This window comes from Anabrus simplex, chromosome 1 (genome assembly GCF_040414725.1).
Source record: "Anabrus simplex isolate iqAnaSimp1 chromosome 1, ASM4041472v1, whole genome shotgun sequence".
NCBI classification, from domain to species: domain Eukaryota; kingdom Metazoa; phylum Arthropoda; class Insecta; order Orthoptera; family Tettigoniidae; genus Anabrus; species Anabrus simplex.
In genome coordinates this window covers 37,039,111-37,061,580 of record NC_090265.1, presented here as the reverse complement: position 1 = coordinate 37,061,580, position 22,470 = coordinate 37,039,111, and positions in this window count along the sequence as shown.

Genomic DNA, 22,470 nt, shown 5'->3' with positions numbered 1-22,470 from the left:
GTACCGACACAGATTTTTTAAACTATTTATTGAAAATGTCATACAACATTTTCAAAACAAGCAAACTCTAGGTACGTTTATACTTAAACAAGTTACACAAACTTCCTATATTTTTGAAACAAAAAAAATAAAACAAGTTTAGGATAATTCCGCAAACAGAATGTTGATAAGTTTGCATCTAAACAAATTAAAATTTAACACAGGAGAATAAAAAAATTATCACTTTTTCCTTTTGCACACTAGTAGGAAACGAAGTTATTCCGTCATCATCATTATCCAAATCATTTAACAGTACACAGTTAAACTAATAAAAAACACTTCAAATTAACATAAAATTGACAGATGTGACACGAAACACATAACAGGAAGGCACTCAGAATTGAAAAAGATGTGTTCCAAAAGCTTCTTGAAGACACTTCTGTCTGACCATCTTCCAGCGTTGTGTCCTGGGATGATCCAGAAATCCAGGTAAAGGCACACTTGTATGCTGAGGGTACGCCTTGTTATTGTAGTGACTGGCTCCAGCTGTTTCCATATGCAAGCGTTTCCACTCTCGTTCTGTGCGTGGTTTAGTTCCAGATTCAGTACCTCCCTCACTCTGTCACTGGTTGTGGTTGTCCCTGATATCCTGCAGATAGCGTTCAGTGTCCATCTCCAAACTAGTGTCGCATTGCCACATGTGGTAACTCGATGCACGAGACTGTCCACCTGATGACATACCAGGCATTTGTCATCAGATACTTGTCCATACCTTTGCAATTTCTCATCCGTCGGGATGATTTCATTTGTGTATATGCAGTGATATCCTCCATTCAATCGGGATCCATTAGTTCCAAATATTTTTCCAGATATGCTTCCAGTCACGATGTGGGTATTTCTGTTGTACTAGTGGAATACATTCATATTGCTTCAATCTCAAGTTGTATATATTCTTAGCTTTACCCTACTTTTCAACTGTAATTTCTGTTTCTGGAAGTAGTTGTAGAATGGAGAGAGCATTCCAGAAGCAGCTTCGAAATGGATATTTTTGTTTCAGGTTTCTTGTTACACACAATTTTAACACTGCACTATCAAATACATCTCCTCTTGAGCACAAAGATTTAATGATATGTGACAGAAAGAGTGCTGTGCATTTCTTTTCGACTGCAATTAGGCGCAATCCACCATCCTATTCAGTCAGATGAAGTTGGCCTCTTCTTATTCTGTATCTGTAGCCTTTCCATAGGTAAAATCCAATTGCCATTTCAACACGTTGGCAAATGACATGTGAAGCTGGAAGAATTTGGGCAAGATACCAGAGCTTCGATAGCGCAAAGATATGCCAAACGTTTTGGAAAATGGTGAGTCGCCTTGAAAGTTCCTCCTTTAGCTGAAACCGTAGCGTGTTTAGAGCAGAAGTCCAATTAGTTTCTATCGTCTCTGAAATATCGTTACTGAAGGTAGCCCAATATCTTGCAGTGGTTTACAATTGGAATCTGGGAGTTGGCAAATATTTTTCGATTATCATTTGAAACTAATAGCAATAATGAGGATTTTCTATAATTCACTTGTGCCTCTGACACCTTACAGAAGGCCTCGAGAGTCTCCTGCGCATTATTAGCATCTTCGTCACTGGTCAACAGTAGGGTAATGTCATCCGCGTATTGCGCGTCCTGTGAAGCATTCGTTGTTAATAGTTAGTCCGGTTAAATAATTTTGTAAACTTTAAATCAGAGGTTCTATTGCTAAAACAAAAAGTGCAATTGATAATGGGTATCCTTGTCTAATTGATTTGTTTATAGAAAATTTGGCTGAGAGAAATCCATTAATCATAACTCGTGAGGATACCTCGTGGTATATGCGCTGTATTGTTTCTATGATACTGTTTGGAAATCAAAACTTTTTAAAACTTTCCAAAGAGAAGAGTGTGCTATCCTATCGAGTGCTTTGCTGAGGTCAATGCTAGCAAGTGCTCCTGAAGAATTGTCACACACTGAATGACATATGATTACATCTCAAATTGCTAGTAGATTATGTAATACGTTATTCCCAGGTATATTGCAAACCTGTCCATTAGTAACTAATGAAGGGAGTATAGTTCTGATTCTGTTCGCTAAAATCGTGTCCAGTAGTTTATAGTTGGTATTTAATATTGTAATAGGTCTGTAGTCACTGATATGCGTGCAACTGGAGAGTCTGGGAATTAGGGTGATAATTCTCTCTGCTAATGTATCACTTATCGTATGACTGAAGGCACAATTAATAACTTGTGTTAGGACTTTACCGATAATGTTCCAAAATGTCTCATACCATTCATACGGGACCCCATCATAGCCTGGCGTCTTATTTGGTGCAGTATGGTCTAACGCGCGCTTCACTTCTTCTTCGGAAATATCATTAGTAAGATGTGCGATATTATCTCCTTCTAGATGACTCTGGAGATGATGCAGATATCTGTCAATATCGAACTCTGAGATGCTGTCTTCTGCAAACATTTCACAGAAATATCTCTCACTTTCTGCAAGGAGTTGTTCCTTTGTAGTGAACATTGTCCCTTTACCATTATCCCATCGATTAATAAATTGCTTATTGGCCGATCGTCTAATCTTGGCAACGTGGCAGAGAGAGATTTTCTCTCTATGAGTGAATTGCCTGTCACGTGCTGATGTAGTTGTTCTATACTGCTTTCCTTAATACCTAAAATAATTATCTTAATAGAATGTAATGCAGAAGAGACATTTTGGCCTTGCTGTTCCTTGTGATGCAGATCAAACATAACTCTGTCATAGAATTCCATGACCGAGCTCGATAGCTGCAGTCGCTTAAGTGCGGCCAGTATCCAGTAGTCGGGAGATAGTGGATTCGAGCCCCACTGTCGGCAGCCCTGAAGATGGTTTTCCGTGTTTTCCCATTTTCACACCAGGAAAATGCCGGGGATGTACCTTAATTAAGGCCACGGCTGCTTCCTCCACTTCCTAGTCATTTCCTATCCTATCGTCGGCATAAGACGTATCTGTGTCGGTGCGACGTAAAGCAAATAGCACAAAAAAAAAAGAATTCCATGAAACGTTGGACATCCTCCGTATTATTGAAAACGGACCTATTCGTCTTCCATATTCCTTTTCCTATGATGTATCTCTCACTCCTTGTTGTCTTAATCATTACTAGAACGCTATGGTGATCGCTAAAGGCGACTGGAATCACCTTACAGCTATCGAGGTGCTGTACTTGTGCCGTGGATACGTACATCCTATATATCCTGGATTTCGACTCCCCACGGCAATATGTAAATTAGACATGTGAGCCGTGTAACTGCTGCCACACATCCTTGAGCTGCATAGACTGTATAAGTGTCTGTAGGCCTCGACAAAAGTCCAAAGCACCTGTTTGGTCTCGTGGGTGAAGAGTGCAGTTGAAATCACCTACTAGAATTATTGGACCAGGTGTCACTAAATGGGGTACTATTTCATTTGTAAATAATAGGTTTCGTTCCTGTTTGTACTGTGACCCGGATGGGCTATATACGTTTATCAACATTGTGTTACTACAGGTGGCAGACAGAAACCTTCCCGTAGTGTCCATGATGATATCAGTGAGCTGAATTCCTTTCCTGTATACTATTGCAGTTCCTCTGAAGTTATCACCTACGTTCGTTTTAGTGGATTATGTTATCTATATATATAAAGTAGCATGTCCTGACTGACTGACTGACTGACTGATTCATCATCGCCGAGCCAAAACTTCTGGACATAAAGAAATGAAATTTTGGGCATAGATTCATATTAAGATGTAGGTGCTCGCTAAGAGAGGATTTTAGGATATTCCATCGCTAACGGGGTGAAAAGCGGGGTGAAATTTTAAAATGAGTGTGTCTATATCTCAAAACTTTAAAAGTTTACAGATGTGAAAATTGGTATTTAGAATCTTCTTTAAAAATAAGGAAACACGTATTTTTTTGTTTTCAGACAATCCCAATAGGAGGGGTGAAAAAGGGGTTGAATGCCTTTAATCCGGATACGCTACTTATATCTCACAAACTGAAGATATTACAGACCTCAAAATTGGTACTTTTGATCGCTGTGAAAAATAAACGAACACATACTTTTTTTGTTTTTGGAATATCCAATTAATGCGAGGGTGAAAGGGGGGTGAATTTTTAAAATGAGTGCATCTATATCTCAAAAGTTTTAGAGTTTAGAGATGTAAAAATTAGTATTTAGAATCTTCATTAAAAATAAAGGAACACGTATTTTTTTGTTTTCGGAAAATCTCAATAGGAGGGGTGAAAAGGGGTGAAAAATGTGTTGAATGCCTTTAAAGAGAATACATATATCTCAGAAACTGAAGATATTACAGACCTCAAAATTGGTACTTTTGATCGCTTTCAAAAATAATGAAACACAATTTTTTTTGTTTTTGGAAAATCCAATTAATGCGAGGGTGAAAAGGGGGGTGAATTTTTTAAATGAGTGCATCTATATCTCAAAAGTTTTATAGTTTAGAGATGTAAAAATTGGTATTTAGAATCTTCATTAAAAATAAAGGAACACGTATTTTTTTGTTTTCGGAAAATCCCAATAGGAGGGGTGAAAAGGGGTGAAAAATGGGTTCGGATGCCTTTAAAGAGAATACTTATATCTTAGAAACTGAACATATTACAGACCTGAAAATTGGTATTTGGGATCTACTTTAAAAATAAAGAAACAGGTATTTTTTCGTTTTGGGAAAATCCAAATAATGGGGGGTGAAAAGGGGGGTGAATTTTTAAAATGAGTGTGTCTACATCTTAAAACTTTAAACGTTTAGAGATGTAAAAATTGGTGTTTAGAATCTCCCTTAAAAATAAAGGAACACGTATTTCTTTGTTTTCTCTAAATCCCAATAGGAGGGGTGTAAAAGGGCGAATAATGGGTTGAATGCCTTTAATGAGGATACATATATCCCAGAAACTGAAGATATTACAGAACTGATAATTTGTAAATGGGATCTCCTTTAAAAATATAGAAACACGTATATTTTTGCTTTTGGAAAATTCAATTAATGGCGGTTAAACAGGAGTGGCAAATTGGGGTGAATTTTTTGAAAGACTATATTTACAGAATATCTGAGAAGCGTAAAATGTTACAGACGTAAATAGTGGGTATTTGGAATCTCCTGTAAGTGTAAAGAAACATACGTGATTTGTCTTTGGAAACTCCACTTAAGGGGAACTAAAATGGGGTGAAATTTTAAAATGAGAATTTCTACAGTATATCTCAAAAAACTTAAAATGTACAGAAGTGAAAAATGGTCATTTTTTATCCTATTAAAAATAAATAAAAGTGTATTTTTAGTTTTCGGAAATACAACTTGGGTAGTGGGGGGTGGGGGGGTAAAAGTGACTGAAAATGGTGTTGAATTCTTTTAATTAGGCTACTGATATCTCAAAAATGAAGATGTTACACACATGAAATTTTATTTTTGGAATCTGCTTTAAAAGTAGACAAACACGTATTCTCGGAAAATCCAATGAAGGGGATTTGGAGTATTAAAGGATAGAAAATATTAACTGACTTAATTGTATGAGAATACATACATCTAATAAAAACTAAAGTTGTTACAGACGTGAAAATTGGTATTTTGATCTCCTTTAAAAACAAAGAAAAGCGCGTTATGGGGGAAACAATCTTGGGGGGGGGGCGGGAGTGAAAAGGAGTTGAATTCTCATGAGGACACATAAATCAAAAACTGAAGATTAGAGTGGTGATAATTGGTATTTAGAAGATCCTTTACTATTAAAGGAACAAGTATTTTTTGCTTTAATATCACTTTGTGAGAGGGGGGGGGGGAGTGTGGAAGGAAGTTAAAAACGTGAATTATTTTTAAGGGGATACTTATATCTCAAAACTGAAGGTAATAAACGTGAATATTGGTATTTGGAATCTCCTTTAAACATAAAGAAACACGCCTTCTTTTAATTTTTTGGAGGGTGGGGGTAAATAAACTTAACGGCGGTGGGGTGTAAAAGGAGGTGAGACCAATTGATTTTACTGTTCGTAATGTACTTATAAGGAGCCTCCGTTGCTCAGTCGGCAGCGCGCCGGCCTCTCACAGCTGGGTTCCGTGTTTCAAATCCCGGTCACTCCATGTGACATTCGTGCTGGACAAAATGGAGGCGGGACAGGTTTTTCTCCGGATACTCCGGCTTTCCCTGTCATCATTCATTCCAGCAACACTGTCCAATATTTCATTTCATTTGTCACTCATAGATCATTGCCCCAGAGGGGAGCTTCGGCAGCCGGCACAATTCCTATTGTCGCCGCTAGATGGGGCTTTATTCATTCCATCACTGATCCTGTCGAATTATAGGAAACAGGCTGTAGACTTGCGATGTACTTATTCTGATCATAAACCGATCATTTTTAATCTTTCCTGGGTTCTTTTTCAACAGCCATATTTTCCTTCGGAGAACGTTCTTAGATTAGAGTAGATTCTCCTGGCATATAAATAAAAATTTAAACACGTTTGAAATAAACGATAGGAATGAGATTGGCCGTCAAATTGTTCACCTCTATAATAAGGTCAATAATACACGGAGGTATGTCATTCGTATCGCCAGAAATTCCGCACACTTGCCTACGCGCAACAATGGTGCTGGTCACATTGTTAGCAATGACAATGGCAGCAGATGTATTTTACCGCCAAGTAGCGGTCTTGCATATTGCTGTGGGGTCCAGAACATCAATAATAATAATAATAATAATAATAATAATAATAATAATAATAATAATAATAATAATAATAATAACAATAATAATAATAATAATAATAATAATAATAATAATAATAATAATAATAATAATAATAATAATAATAATGACCGTCGTCAACATGTGCGGACCGTGCTGGAAACGGGTCCTGGACGGGTAATGACTACGATTGCTGTCCGGCCGCCGGTTTAGTACCGCCAAGGCACCTAAGAGGACACCACGCCGGATCTCCTCAAGGATTTGATCCACATTAAAAATGCTTATAGGAAAGCATGGCTAAGATTTAGGAACCCAACTGACCGGGTGGAATACCTGGACCTAGCCCGGGAAATACGAAATCGATTGCTGGAAAGAAAGATTGAAAAATGGGAGGAACATTGCCGTAATCTCTCAGTAAACGAGTCAGATCACGAATATCGGCGGGTTGTATATAAAACGATAAGCATTCAATTATAAATTTCAGTATATTACCGTAGCGAAGCACGGGTATCTTGCTAGTTCTGTATAGAGTAAGAAATAAATTACAAGATTGTGAGCAACTGCAACGTGTCCTCAATAATGTTGATAAACGGGGTTAAAAGTCAGGTCGTGAGTTTCACAAATAGGAAAAGTCCTCTCAGGTTTAATTCCTGCGTTGATGGGATGAAAGTTCCTTTTGGGGATCATTGTAAGTATCTAGGTGTTAATATAAGGAAAGATCTTCATTGGGGTAATCACATAAATGGTACAGATCTCTGCACATGGGTATGAGGGTGTTTAGAGGTTGTAGTAAGGAAGTAAAGGAGAGGGCATGTAAGTCTCTGGTAAGACCCCAACTAGAGTATGGTTCCAGTGTATGGGGCCCTCACCAGGATTACCTGATTCATGAACTGGAAAAAATCCAAAGAAAAACAGCTCGATTTGTTCTGGGCGATTTCCGACAAAAGAGTAAAGTTACAAAAATGTTGCAAAGCTTGGGCTGGGAAGAATTGGGAGAAAGAAGTGGTACGTTCCGAGCTGTGAGCGGAGAGATGGTGTGGAATGACATTAGTAGACGAATAAATTTGAGCGGCGTCTTTAAAAGTAGGAAAGATCACAATACGAAGATAAAGTTGGAATTCAAGAGGACAAATTGGAGCAAATATTCATTTATAGGAATGGGAGTTAGGGATTGGAATAACTTACCAAGGGAGATGTTCAACAAATTTCCAATTTCTTTGCTGCCCTAAATGCAGATCAGGATTGATTGACTGATTGATTGATTGATTGATTGATTGATTGATTGATTGATTGATTGATTGATTGATTGATTGATTGATTGATTGATTGATTGATTGATTGATTGATTGATTGATTGATTGATTGATTGATTGATTGATTGATTGATTGATTGATTGATTGATTGATTGATTGATTGATTGATTGATTGATTGATTGATTGATTGATTGATTGATTGATTGATTGATTGATTGATTGATTGATTGATTGATTGATTGATTGATTGATTGATTGATTGATTGATTGATTGATTGATTGATTGATTGATTGATTGATTGATTGATTGATTGATTGATTGATTGATTGATTGATTGATTGATTGATTGATTGATTGATTGATTGATTGATTGATTGATTGATTGATTGATTGATTGATTGATTGATTGATTGATTGATTGATTGATTGATTGATTGATTGATTGATTGATTGATTGATTGATTGATTGATTGATTGATTGATTGATTGATTGATTGATTGATTGATTGATTGATTGATTGATTGATTGATTGATTGATTGATTGATTGATTGATTGATTGATTGATTGATTGATTGATTGATTGATTGATTGATTGATTGATTGATTGATTGACTTCTGAATGAGGTAATACACAGATGTGAGGTATTCTGTTTTAGCCACAAGTTAGAGGTAAGAGAACTTCATTGGTATTTTAACATTACTTCAGAAAATGCATCCCACTTCACTATTACATTAGGGCAATAAGAGGAGATCAAATTCAGTGTAAATCAAGCAGGTTTTCTGAAGTATTTCGATAGGTTTTAACAATGCTAATACCGTGATCGCCGTGGATGGCCATTCCATAAGTTCATGTTCACAACACCTATGATAACAATAACAAGGGACTCTAATTGTTGACTCGAGCATTAAAGCTTGATGACTGCAAGAAGTTTGTCCGTTGTTACAAATAATATTAGGAAACTATATGCACTGTCCACTGCACAAACAGTAGGGTAAATGTTCTCCTCCAAGTGCCAGGAACTGACAAATTCCACGTTAACATTAGATAGGCTTTATAAATTAATGAGCTTGTATATTAACGTTCTTAGCACTGGTTTGATATACAACATAATAAACAGCCTTTCATAAAATATAAACAGGTGTGTTATACTCAAATAATAATGCTGATATTAAAAAATTATTATCAAACACACATATCTATAGCATCAATGGAATTGCTTTGCTTTTCTTCTTTCTTTACCGGTATTGTATTAACTGAAACAAAGTCTCCTGAATGTCTTACTTTTGTTTAAAGCGTTCATTCGAATAAAAGAACTGCATCTCACGAAGCAACTTCCAAACAATCAATTTTGGGGAATTTCTTCTTCAGGATATCCGTAAGGTTTGTGATGATTTTAGAAACCTCCTTCAATTCTTTCCCGTGGTAAAATTTTAACTCTTTTTCCTTCTGCACTACCGTGGTGCACCACCTCTCTGTAGGCTGCATCAAACTGTCTCAGGGCGTCTTTGAAATCTAATTTTCACTCCTTGAAGGCTGACCTGTTTTCTCTCCATCATCGGTTTCTATATCGAGGATATTCCGCTTTACCCTAAAAGCTATATAGCCAGTGAAGTATTCAAGCAGCTCATCACGATCCTTGGTTTCGAGGCTGTCCTCGAGCTGTTCCACTAGCTCTTCAAGGGCTTTAACGAACCCCTGCTCATCCCCCGGTAAAGAAGAGGATGTTGTGGGCTCAACGCTGGCCTTAGACTAGCACACGATATCCGAATTCTTATCGACTTCATCAGTAGCATATAATATAATTGGACGTAATGTTTCATAATCTTCCGGAGAACAGTTGGAATTTCTTATCGTCTCGGAAGCATTGAGGCCGAAAAGCAATGATTTCACCCTTTCATCACAGCTGTCGGAAGAGGATGGTCATAAAATCTTCCGAACCCTCAAGGCTGAGAAAGATAGCTTTGAATAACGTCTTGATTACTTCTTAATACACGAAAGTGTATGTTTCGTTCCTTCGCGTGCCTGCTGTGATTTCTGCAGCCTGCAATGGCACAACAAACCGTACTTAAAAGTGTACACTATTACTGCTTTTTACGTTTTATCACATAAAAGAAACACTCATGGTTTCTTATACACCACCATATGTTACTCTTGTATTATTAGCTCCTAGCTTCTGCATGCACAGCAGTTCTTATTCCAGCTACCTCTACCTCATTCAGGGCAGCTTCTGTGCGAGGGTCCTGCGTGACGTTACAGCCCTGCTTTGCTACTGCGCAATTCCCCCGTGATTCCTACCTGGTATTCTACGTACCTTGGGAGCACGTGTGCCTGCGCGGGAGAAATCCCCCTTCCTTCCGTCACGGATAACCAGGAACCTGGGGCGGAGCCCCTCTTAGATGTCACCAATGTCCTGTCCAACAATCACTCTCACCTTCCCTCTCTCCTCCTCTCTACGGGATCCAGTAACAAAGGACGCTATCATAAAAAAGAATGCTTGTTTAAGGGCACCTGTACCTACCTCAACAATCCGAGCTGACTCGACGCTCTCCGGACTTACGGATAGCCACTAAGAGCCGGTTTACGTTCACCCTCTCCTTCGTCCCCTTGTAGCTATAATCCTTCCACAATATTTTCGGATAGGTAACTCAGCTATCTAATATCACCCATGCAGACACATCCTCTGAATTCCCCAGCTCCGATAGCCGTTGGCTAAGGGAGAACACTCCCAAACGTGAAAGACTCTCTCGGCTTCGTAAACCTAAACCGTAAGGGATGGAATAGATCATGAGTTGACCAAGGTAAATAGGTATTTATTTCTGCTACAAGTGGCTTGCAACTGGTGGCAGCACTGACGCACATACAGTCGCCCAGTATGCGTTCGAGTGTCTCTTGCAGGCCGAGAAATCGGCGCACTCTGTGAGGATGTGGACCACGATGAAGTCAGCACCACAAGTACACACTGGACGGTCTTCCCTCTTTAGTAGATAAGAGTGAGTAGATCGTCCGTGACCTGTCCTCAGCCTACACAACACTATGGGAGCCCCATTTTACATAAAACATTTCTTAACAGACAACGTAGGGGTCCCCATACTACAAAAAAGGGAAAACTAAGCAAATGTCCTCAATTGTGCCGAACGTTGAAGGGGCAAAGGGCCCAAAAATATTTCACATGGTGAGTCTTCGATAGTTCTATCAAACTAAAAAAAATCGAAGGTCACTTTCGGCCTAAATGCGTTTCCGGAAAATCTTCCTAAAATCGTTTTTCTTTTTTATTCAAATCCTAACTAAATTAACTTTTTTACATAATGCCTTATGCAATGTGTTCCTTGGTTCAATACCTTGAGACCCCCCTCCCTTTCAAAAATAGCCACACCGAATGTAGTTATAAGGCCTTAAGTGAAACTCTGCACTGACTCACATTAGCGCTTGTAGTGGTGCTTAAGTGAAACTCTGCATCGACTCACATTAGCGCTCGTAGTGGTGCTTAAGTGAAACTCTGCATCGACTCACATTAGCGCTCGTAGTGGTGTTTAAGTGAAACTCTGCATCGACTCACATTAGCGCTCGTAGTGGTGTTTAAGTGAAACAATACGTTGACTCACATTAGCGCTCGTAGTGGTAGAAAAAAAGCAAACTGCTAATCTAGACGACCGGATAACGATGATTATGAAAACGATTTTAATTTTTAGGAATAAGTAAAGAATATATTCTCATATTTTATTGTGTTTTATTTACGTAAAATTCGTAGCTCATATCCCTAGGATGTTTTCAACATTGAGTTGTTTGCCTGAAGGGCTGGAACTGTGGAATTTTGTAATATGGTATTTACAGGGTGGGCAAAACAAAACAGGGCCAGAAGTACTTACAAGTTGACAGGGAAATGACACTTGTTACTGAATAACAGATCTGCTGATCACAGGAAATGCTGGAAACCGTGATTTCGATGCACCAATCGGTCCCTGTCTCAAGTCTGCGCGTGCGCATCTCCCGCACCTTCTGTCCCGAGTACGTCGCTGTGTCATTGCGTGTCAGTGAGTGAGTGAAACAGAAGTTTTTAGTGGCCAGTTGAATACGACACAAAGTGATGCCTACGATAAAACAGCGCGTGTTCATTGTCGAGTGTTATGCGAAGCACAGTTCTTAGAAAACTTGTGCGGAACTGTTTGCACAAGACTGGAAGTGTTTCGGCAAAACCTCCAGCAAAGTCTACAAGCCAAAGTTTAGTGGTAAAATGCCGCGAAACTGGCTCTGTAACGAATAAAGATGTCTTTAACATTAAGCTGATAAGAAGATAAATTTTTATTCAATAATGTTTAAAACGAATTACAGTAATCAAATGAGCTTGTGAGATTGTATCTGTGTCCATTATTGCTGTTAAGGTACTTTTTGTCTTTGGGCAACCTGCAGCTCTTACAGGAAGAATTTATAATACAAGATGCGTCCCGAAAAATGTACGGTATAAGAGTGTGGGAGGTAGCGAATAAAAACAGGAGTTATCAGAAAAGAGTTGGAACACCAGAATACATTGCTCAAGTGAAGGAAATCCTGGAACGATGTCCGACGAAATCTAAACGCCGTTTATCTGTACAAGTGGAAATTACGAAATCTTTGTGTCAAAACATTATAAAAAATGACCTGTATCTGTATTCTTACAAATTTATGGTTAAAGCGTCCAGACTAGGGCCTCTCAAACGCCCAAAATCTCGCGCGTACAAACGGAGGCGCAGAGGTCCTGTGCACAGTGCATCGGTCCAACTCGGCTCGGCTCGGACTAGCGCTTCGTCTCGGGGCCACTCGGCTAAGCTCGGCTCAACTCGGCTCGGATTTGGAGCGCTACGGAACAAGTGACGAAGGGAGAGACAGGCGGAGTGAGCGAGACAGGCATTGGGAGAGGAAGAGACACTGCTATTCCTCCAAATCGAGGAGTGGGGGTATGCACTCTGGTCAACCAAGCGAACTCGTCTTTTGTACCACGATCCGCACAATGCACTGGTGCATGCACCCTGAGAGGCCCTGGTCCAGACGAACCTTCGTGTGTTGAGTTATACCGGAGGTTTCTGAGTGAAGTGGACTCGGGACTTTTGGATCCTCGGTTTTTCATGTCTTCAGATGAGGCCATTTCCTGCATCTTCTGTGATGTTCGTCAACAAGGGCCAATCCCTTGTCAGTCCTATTGTAAATATATATTTTTCGGGTCAGTTTCACTTTGACCACGCTGTATTTATACCTAGACCCTATGTCAGTCAAACAAATAATTCAAAATTTAAACGGATGAAACTCTCTACTCAACATTATAGAATAATTCGAAGTTATCTCAAAGAATTAACATAATTAGGTAAACTTTCACACAAACACAATATAAAATTTAAAAGAGAGTTCTCAGAAGAGTTTAAAAACCGGTGTTAGAAAATGAGTAGGACTTTCAACACTTCTCTGCTCGACAGCATAGCAGGTGAGGCCACCTGGGCGAGGTACTGGTCATCCTCCCCAGTTGTATCCCACGACCCAATACCTCACGCTCCATGACACTGCCTTTGCGGCGGTAGAAATGTGATCCCTCGCTGATTTCGAGGGAAAAACCAACCTTGGAGGGTAAGCAGATCGAGAAAGAAAGAAAGAAAGAAAGAAAGAAATAATAATAATAATAGCGTGTGGCCTCCCAAGAAGCCTGGTGCAGGTCTTTTCGAGTTGACACCGTATTGGCGACCTGCGTATCTGGGAGAACAGGGCCCTCGGCGCCCTACCTAGGATGAAATCCAATGCTGAAAGTGGCTCATACACCCAGCTCCCGAGCCACTGGAATTAACCAATGAAGGTTAAAATCCGAGAACCGACCAGGAATCGAACCGGGTACCCTCTTGACCAAAGGCCATCACGCTAACAATTTAGCCGTCGAGACGAAAATGGAATTAATGGAAAAACTAAGGCAACTTTTAGAAGGTTAATACAAGATGTTAACGGTTTCTAGGAGACTGGTGGTGATTATTGTTTTAAGAGGAAGTTCATCTGAGGAATTATCCTCTATTAACACTAATCAGAGTGAAAAATTAAAATTAAAGGAATTTGGCACTTTGAAAAATGAAGGTATCTGCCAACAAGACAAGGGCCAAAAAAAGCTTGAAGGAAAGACTCTCTACGCCTGAAATGATCTAATAACGTCGAGGTCGGAAAAGAACAGGAGTTAACCAAGGGAGGTCGGAAAGAAGGATGAAGGTGAGGAGCCTGGCACAAGTAAGTGGAAGCAATGCCTGGACTCGCCAACCCATGCTCCCAAGTTAAGAGCCCCTGAGGCCCTAACGACAGGCAAGGTATTCCGTGGATGTATCTACTGTTACCTCTGGACGGAAGAGCGGAGGAAGCAACAAAGCCAAGGAATGAAGAACCACTGGCGAGCAATACAAGATGCGGTAATCAAGTAACGCAAATGAGTGTAGTGAGTTACATTACGTGATCCTTCGATGTCCGAAGAAGAAGAAAGGAAATGTTTAGAGCTAATTTTGGAAAATTATTAAAGCGAAAGAGCCTCCATGGCTTAGGCGGCAATGCACCGACCTCTCACCGCTGGGTTCAAATCCCAGTCACTCCATCTGAGATTTGTGTTGGACAAAGCGGAGGCAGGACAGGATTTTCTTCGGGTGATCCGGTTTTCTCTGTCTTCATTCCAGCAATCTAATTGTCTAAACTTGAGCAGTAATCAGATACTGGATAAGTTAAACCTTCGCACGTTATTTACTCGCAGGAAAGTAGCCGACTTTTGATTCATATAAAGCGCTGTTAACGGTTTATTTCGCTCTCCTGAACCTGCATCCTTCCTTTCCCTGCATGTTCCAACTTGCAGCTCTCCTGAACCTGCATCCTTCCTTTCCCTACATGTTCCAACTTGCAGCTCTCCTGAACCTGCATCCTTCCTTTCCCTGCATGTTCCAACTTGCAGCTCTCCTGAACCTGCATCCTTCCTTTCCCTGCATGTTCCAACTTGCAGCTCTCCTGAACCTGCATCCTTCCTTTCCCTACATGTTCCAACTTGCAGCTCTCCTGAACCTGCATCCTTCCTTTCCCTGCATGTTCCAACTTGCAGCTCTCCTGAACCTGCATCCTTCCTTTCCCTGCATGTTCCAACTTGCAGCTCTCCTGAACCTGCATCCTTCCTTTCCCTGCATGTTCCAACTTGCTGCTCTCCTGAACCTGCATCCTTCCTTTCCCTACATGTTCCAACTTGCAAAATCAGGATAAGTCCACCCCTTCATATTCCGTATTCCCGCCTCTCTCTTGTTCAAAGAAATGTATTTATCCGCATTCCAACCCTCCTTAACTCTTCATCTTCTGACAGGAACTTGGACGTTTTTTCTTCGTATGCATCCTTTAACACATTCTCCCATAACTTAACCTAGCTCATTTTCTTCATATTCTTATTTTTCTCTTCTCATTGCTGTCCCCTCTATTATACATAATGTAATATTTATTTTTTTTACTGTACTATCCCGTTACTTATCTGTCATATCTCTATTTATCTTACTGTGCCTAGCTATAAGTTCTTCTCTTCGTTTTACGTTCAATCCTTAATTTTCCTTGTTATTTCCTTATCACTTTATATTTTATTGTTAATTGTTGTGTCTCTACAGCCATGTTGTTCGTTTTTAATTTTCTTTTACCATTATATCATTTTTCCTCATTGCTCTTTCAGCTTTTTATGTTTTCATTGTGGAATTTTATAATTATGCCTCTCGCTGTTTTGGTTTCCCCCCAAAAAAATTAAATAAATAAATAAATAAATAAATAAATAAATAAATAAATAAATAAATAAATAAATAAATAAATAAATAAATAAATAAATAAAAACACTCTTCAATATCATTTCATCTGTCAGTCGTCTGACTCGTTGGCTGAATGGTCAGCGTACTGTCCTTGGGTTCAAAGGATCCCGGGTTCGATTCCCAGCCGGGTCGGGGATTTTAATCTTCATTGGTTAATTCCAGTGGCTCCGAGGCTGGTTTTTGTGCTGTCTCCAACATCCCTGCAACTCACACACTTCTCATAACACTATCCTCCACAACAATAACACGCAATTACCTACACATGGCAGATGCCGCCCACCCTCATCGGAGGTTCAATCAATCACTACTGATCTGCATTTAGGGCAGTCGCCCAGGTGGCAGATTCCCTATCTATTGTTTTCCTAGTCATTTCTTAAATGATTGCAAATAAATTGGAAATTTATTGAACATCTCTCTTGGTAAGTTATTCCAAGGGAGACCCTGCCTTACAAAGGCTGCACCCGGCTAGAAATAGCAGTCAGTCGTTATAAATTGCTTCAAAGGAGAGCGACAGGCTTCGTCAGCTGGCACAACTCTCATCCTCTCCGCTAGATGGGGGCTTCATTCATTGCATTCCTGAACCGGTCGAATGACTGAAAACAGGCAACATGTCGTCGTTGCCGGGACGAAACCTCCTATGTGTTAATATTTTTGGAGATATACTGACCCGCAGCACATACATTATGAAGAGCGAGAATGCCTTGACAACTGTCACACAATATTGCACCTTAGATGACAGAACCTTATCGACCAAAGTTCTAAGCTAAAATATTTCACATAGGAGGTTTTGTCCCGGCAACGACGATATTTTCATTAAAGCAAAATTCAAGCGAAGAGGGAAGTCCTACTTCGCGAAGTAACGCGAAAAAGTGTTTCGTTTCCGCAAAATTGTACATGAATATATGCGAAATATATCGTGCCTCTAGTGATTGCTCGTATAGTGATGACATCCGAAGTTTCTAGATGGAGTCTGGTCAGCAAGACGATGACCGAACCTGGTCAGCAAGCTGTGCTAGGGAGAGCAGGGATGATCCCAATCCATTAGCAGTATACAGCAGATCATTATATAGTGATGTCCTATTAGCCCAGCAGAATCGCTTAGCTGGAGAAGGTGTATACTGTACATATCTTAGCAGAATACTTGAACTGAACCGTCTCCTTTATGTCAATACTAGAAAATGTACCCGTGCTTCACCACGGTATTCTACACAGCATACGGATTTCTACGTAAATTCCTGTACACGCAGTAAGATTATATCAAATTGAATGTATATCCCCATACGTTGTTTCTCATGTAAGGCGCGCACTGGGGAGTTTTTATGATAACGACAGGCCACGCTTCCTACTACCATTCACAATAGAGTTTGGGAGTTTCTACTATAACGACAGGCTCACCTGCTACTACCATTTGCAATCCAGTTGGGGGAGTTTTCATTATAGAGTCACTATCGAGATGAAGACTTTTGATTATAATCTAGAAATGCAGCACTATCTAACGTATGAGGGATCGAACACGGCAAAATAACATTAGACAAAAGCTGTATATCTCAGCAAATTGAGCGGCGATTGTGCTATCTCGTGATACGACTTACCGTTCGACCACCAATTACCTCAAACTAAGGTCTACTGCGTCATTAATTTTGCCTCCATATTTATATAGTTTTCGGGGCCAAAATGTTACACATTTTAACAGCTTGGAATTATTCCTCAAACGAAGACTGTCCAGATTCCGGGATTAGCACTCGTACACACTCGGAGAAATTAAGGAAGAAAGGTGACATTAGTTGAAGACAGGATAATAACTGAAGACAACCGGTTACGACAAATATGTAAATACAAAGTGGATGTTTTGGAAGAATTAAATTTCCCTCATTAAATTGTGACGATGTGAGTAACGGATTTAAAAAAACGGTAACAGAGGAGACATTTAGGCGCAGGTATTATTAGGTAATCAGATAAGAAGAAAACTTATGGTATTTTTACTTAAGCCTGAAGATGTTGAGTTATTGTAATACTTTAATTTTAAGTTCTCGATCTGGAGAAATTGCTGAAAGGTAGGATTAAAAGATGAAAATAAATAAATCCGAAGCAAAAGTAATGAAGTGCATCCGATCGAAGTCAGGTGGCGCAGGAAATATTAGATCAGGAAATGATGTCTTAAAGAAGGTAGATGAATATCAGCCAGAGCCAAACAATGAAATGGGAAGTGCTCTCACTTTCCTCTCAGTCCATGGTTTCCATCACAAATTATGTAAGACGACTCGTTTCCATGATCCAACACAGCTGTGTGCATGCCAACCTCTGTGAACGTTGTCACTTCTCAATTTGTTCAAAAAGAACAAGACCTCTAATGGACTACCGCAAAGAATGATCTACTCCTAATTCTCCAATCAATCAATCAATCAATCAATCAATCAATCAATCAATCAATCAATCAATCAATCAATCAATCACTACTGATCTGCATTTAGGGCAGTCGCCCAGGTGGCAGATTTTAAGATGAGGACTCCCCATAAAGCAACGAGAATAATTTATAATAAATCCGTTATTTATATGGGGGTTCACAACCAAAGTGGAAAAGACCGCCAGTGGTTATTTTGGTGGTTAATGCAATATGGGACTAATAAGACTTTATTCCCTGACATTGCAATCTACGTTTCTAACTCGTCTGTTGCTTCACGCAGAGGATCACAATGATGAATTTGTGTACAGTGGTTGAGTTGAATTGGAAAGATATGGTTATGTGAAAAATGTTCAAAATTCTCTATTTTTGTATTAAATTATGTTGCAAGCAAAAACAATGGTTGACTGTGAAGTCTATTACAAAATAAGTTCAGCATTTTAATATACTGCTTATACTGTAATATTTGTCTCATCCAATAAATTAAAATTCACAACCAGTCCATTTTTTAATCATATGAAATTGTTCACCAGGGTTAATAACTTGTCATTTCAAATTTATGCCAAATTTTAAGTTATAAAATACCCCAGCGATTAAGTATTTTCTAAAATTAATTTAAATTTCCAGGGATTCTTTATGAGGCAGAAATTTTAGGACTCTATTTTCCTAAACTATTCCTAACGGACTTGGTGTGAACCCCCATATTTCTTCATTTTCAGATGATTATCAGTTTTGTTGTTCTCTTGTAACTTAATTTGAATTATTCATGAGGTATATTTTGGGCTTATGACGTGTAATTAATTGTAATCACAGTCTACGCGTTTCGAAAGGAACCTTGCTTTCTTTAATGCGTCGTTTCATTTCTCTGTTGTCTCCTCATGAATACTTACACGGGCCGTGAAAGTCTAAATGATAATATTAAATTGAATTGGTTTTTATTTATTTTTTCCTACGTTGTTTTCTTCATTTTAAATAAATCTGAGCTTTTACAATTATTTTATTTCAAATAGTTATATCTTCCTTCGTACGCCGTCGATCGTTTGACGCTTGAGAAAGTTGAAAGCATACAAGTTTTTGACTCCACTGGAGCTCAGCGAAAACAAGACCTCCCACTGAAATGGATCAGTGTGAATAATGTCGAGTACGATTTCGAAGTGTAAGATATAAAGCTAGGAAAGAGGCAGCCATGGAATCCTTGTGCTATATAATGTTTCTTTCTCAGAGGACGGAGTCACGTTCAAGTTTTAACCTCAAAGTAGTTATGTAGACTGTCCTAAACACTTTGCGGACGATGCGGGAGACGGCGAATGCCAGTCGCTTAAAAATGTGTGAATTTCGCAATCTCCTATTTTGTAAGTTTGGGAAGTCCGGCCCCACGGTGTAGGAGGCAACGCGTCCACATGTCACCCGGCGGCCCCGGGTTAGATTCCCGGCCGGGTCAGGGGCTTTTAATTTTAAATAATTAATATCCCTGGCCTGGGGACTGGGTGTTTGTGTCGTCCCTAACATTCCTTTCCTCACATTCAACACTTTACACTTCCGCAATTTCCAAATACACGCAGGTTCATAACATATGGTGCAAAGTAGGGCAAAAAGATCTTTCTAGGTCGACGCCCCGAATAAATAGCATTTTTTAATTTTAAAAAATTGTTACGGATTTATCCGTGGAAGTCAAAGGTGAAAGAAGGTGCGGGCTGAAATGGGTCTAACTACAAGTCCGAAAGATGATTTAAAATTTCAATAAAGGTTATATTTACAACAGACAACAAAGTTTAGCAATTTTCACAAGGTGAAATAACAAGAATATCAGGTACAATGTAAGTTAACAAATTCTGGGCTACGAGCTCCAAAGTCTGAGCTCTCAGCTCATAACCACAAATTACCAAAGGACAGAAAACCCTTAATTACATGGAGCATTAGCTACCAACTTTACATCTCAAGCCTCTCTAAGGCATTTTTACCACAACACCATAAAGAGCTGACCCGCTCTCGATCTTTCAATCCTATAAAGGCAATAACAGACCTTTACACAAACTGCCATCAAGGCATAATAAAGAAACAGGGGTATCTCGTACCCAATCTACTGGGCCTTAGTCTGCAAAACTAGGTTAATTTAAATGGCCCAAAACAAAAAGGATGGAGGCGTGAATTTGCACTCCTAAATCTACATTTTAAAACCTAAGTGGCTCTAGGCCGAAACACAGGGGCTAATCCCAAGCTAGGGAGGTGACTCGTATGAGAAAACTTTAATACATTAAGGAAGAGAAGAAACGGTTACGAATACGTAGTCACCTCAATTTCAAATGAAGGGGAGCTCGAGAGGGTAAAGCACTCTCAATCCCAGAATTAAAGTTCAAGAAAACTGAAGTTTACCAGGAAAAGGGTTTACATGTTTAATAGTTTACATATTAAAGGTTTCGAACCTTCCCCGGGAGTTAAACTGCTGAGGTAGCAAGAAATAAAGATGTTAACAGGCCATTACCTTGATGAAGAGCTGCTGCCTGGTGAACGGGGCGCTTCCCGCCCCCTGCTACATATCCGCACACTAAGCTAGATGTTACTGAAGTGGCCCGGAGACAAGAAAATCAGCAGTTTTTATACCCTCGTGGAAAATTCGAGACCGTTCAGTAATGAGTAGACACACCCACTCAATTTTTATTGGTTGACTAAAAGTTACACATGGAAATTCGAAGAAGAAAGCAATGATTGGAGGAAAATTATTTACAGAAATTACTGATTGGCTAAATTCAAAATAGGCGGAAGGAAAGGATTAATATTGCCAACCCACAAACCACAGAACAAAATTTAGTAAAGACAAAACTTATGAATACAAAATTTCTTCAAGAGAGTTCATTCCATTGCACCAGAGTGTATTACCATAGTTTTTGGTAGAGACATCTGTCAGAGAATGTCCACACTTCTTGATCAATGAAAAACAAAAGCAAATCAAAAACACACAGTGACATCTTCTGATAACTAGTAGAGTTAGTTCAGTTGTTAAAGTTCCGGGTTTCTACAGTAGAGAAGTTTCAATTGGCGCAAGATTTGAACTTGCGTCGTAGAGGTGTACCGCCCGGTACAAAAATAAAAAAGGTTGGCAATGTCCTCTCATACCTCAAACCGTCATCTACGCAATGGTCCTTTCACTTCGGGGCTGAGGTCAAAATCGCACGGAGACGGGTTGGGTGAGTATGGCGGAAGTTCAAATCTCCCCAGCGCAGAATTTTCATCTATGCCATTCTTTGGATAGCTCGATTATCAATACCTGTTTCGGATTTTAACTCAAGTAGTTTCCATCTCCTGTCCATGGCTATGCACAGGGTAATTACTGCACGTGACACATTTGTGATGATGTCAACAGGTCTTCGGGACCCCTCCACGTCACTGCTTGTTTCATGAAATTCTAATGGCATTCTCCCAACGGTTCGGTAAGGAAGGGCATTATGGCCTACAGCTTCCACAAGGTTTCTATGACATTCTTTGGAACTGTGACTCCGATGAACGGCCAGTTTTATGTTCGCGCGCTATTTTGCACCGTCACATCCATGGTGCAAGGAGGCAGACTTATCGCTGCAATCCCATCGCTCTCTGCTTGGTACCTGCCCAACGCAACGCCAACTCGTGCTGTGTCTATGAACAGGGTGGCCAAAATAAATCTGTCCAATGATATATTGATAATACTGTCGTGGAATGAACAGGAGAACTGTCCATCACAGGAAATGCTGGAAGCCGTGAGTTCGTTGCACCAATCAGTTGCTGTGACATTGCGCGTGACCCTCTCCCATGCTCTGTCATTACCTGTGAGTGAGACGAGCAGACGTGTTGAATGCACCACAAATTGGTGCTCACGATAAAACAACGCGCGTTCGCTGTCGAGTGTTGTGCAGAGTGTTGTGCAAAGCACGATTTACAGAAAACCTGCGGGGAACTGTTTGCGCAAGAGTTGGGAAACCTCCAGCAAAGTCTGCATTGCAAAATTCATTGGCAAAATGTCGTGAAACGGGCTCCGTAGTGAATAGAAACAGTCACTATCGGAAAAGATTTCGAACACCAGAAAATATTGCTCGAGTGAAGGAAATTATGGAACAAAGTCCCCCGTTTATCTCTGCAAGTGAAAACTGAAGAGTGTCTCTTTAAAAGGCGCTGTTTCCACTTCCATATGCACTACAGTAGTTGAATATTGTCCAGACCAGAAAGATGTAATACACTAAACTTCGTGCCAACCCCGATCATGGGTGCGTTCCGTGTGTGCTGGAGAGTTGCCCTCAAGGAGAACTGCTTAGAATCAA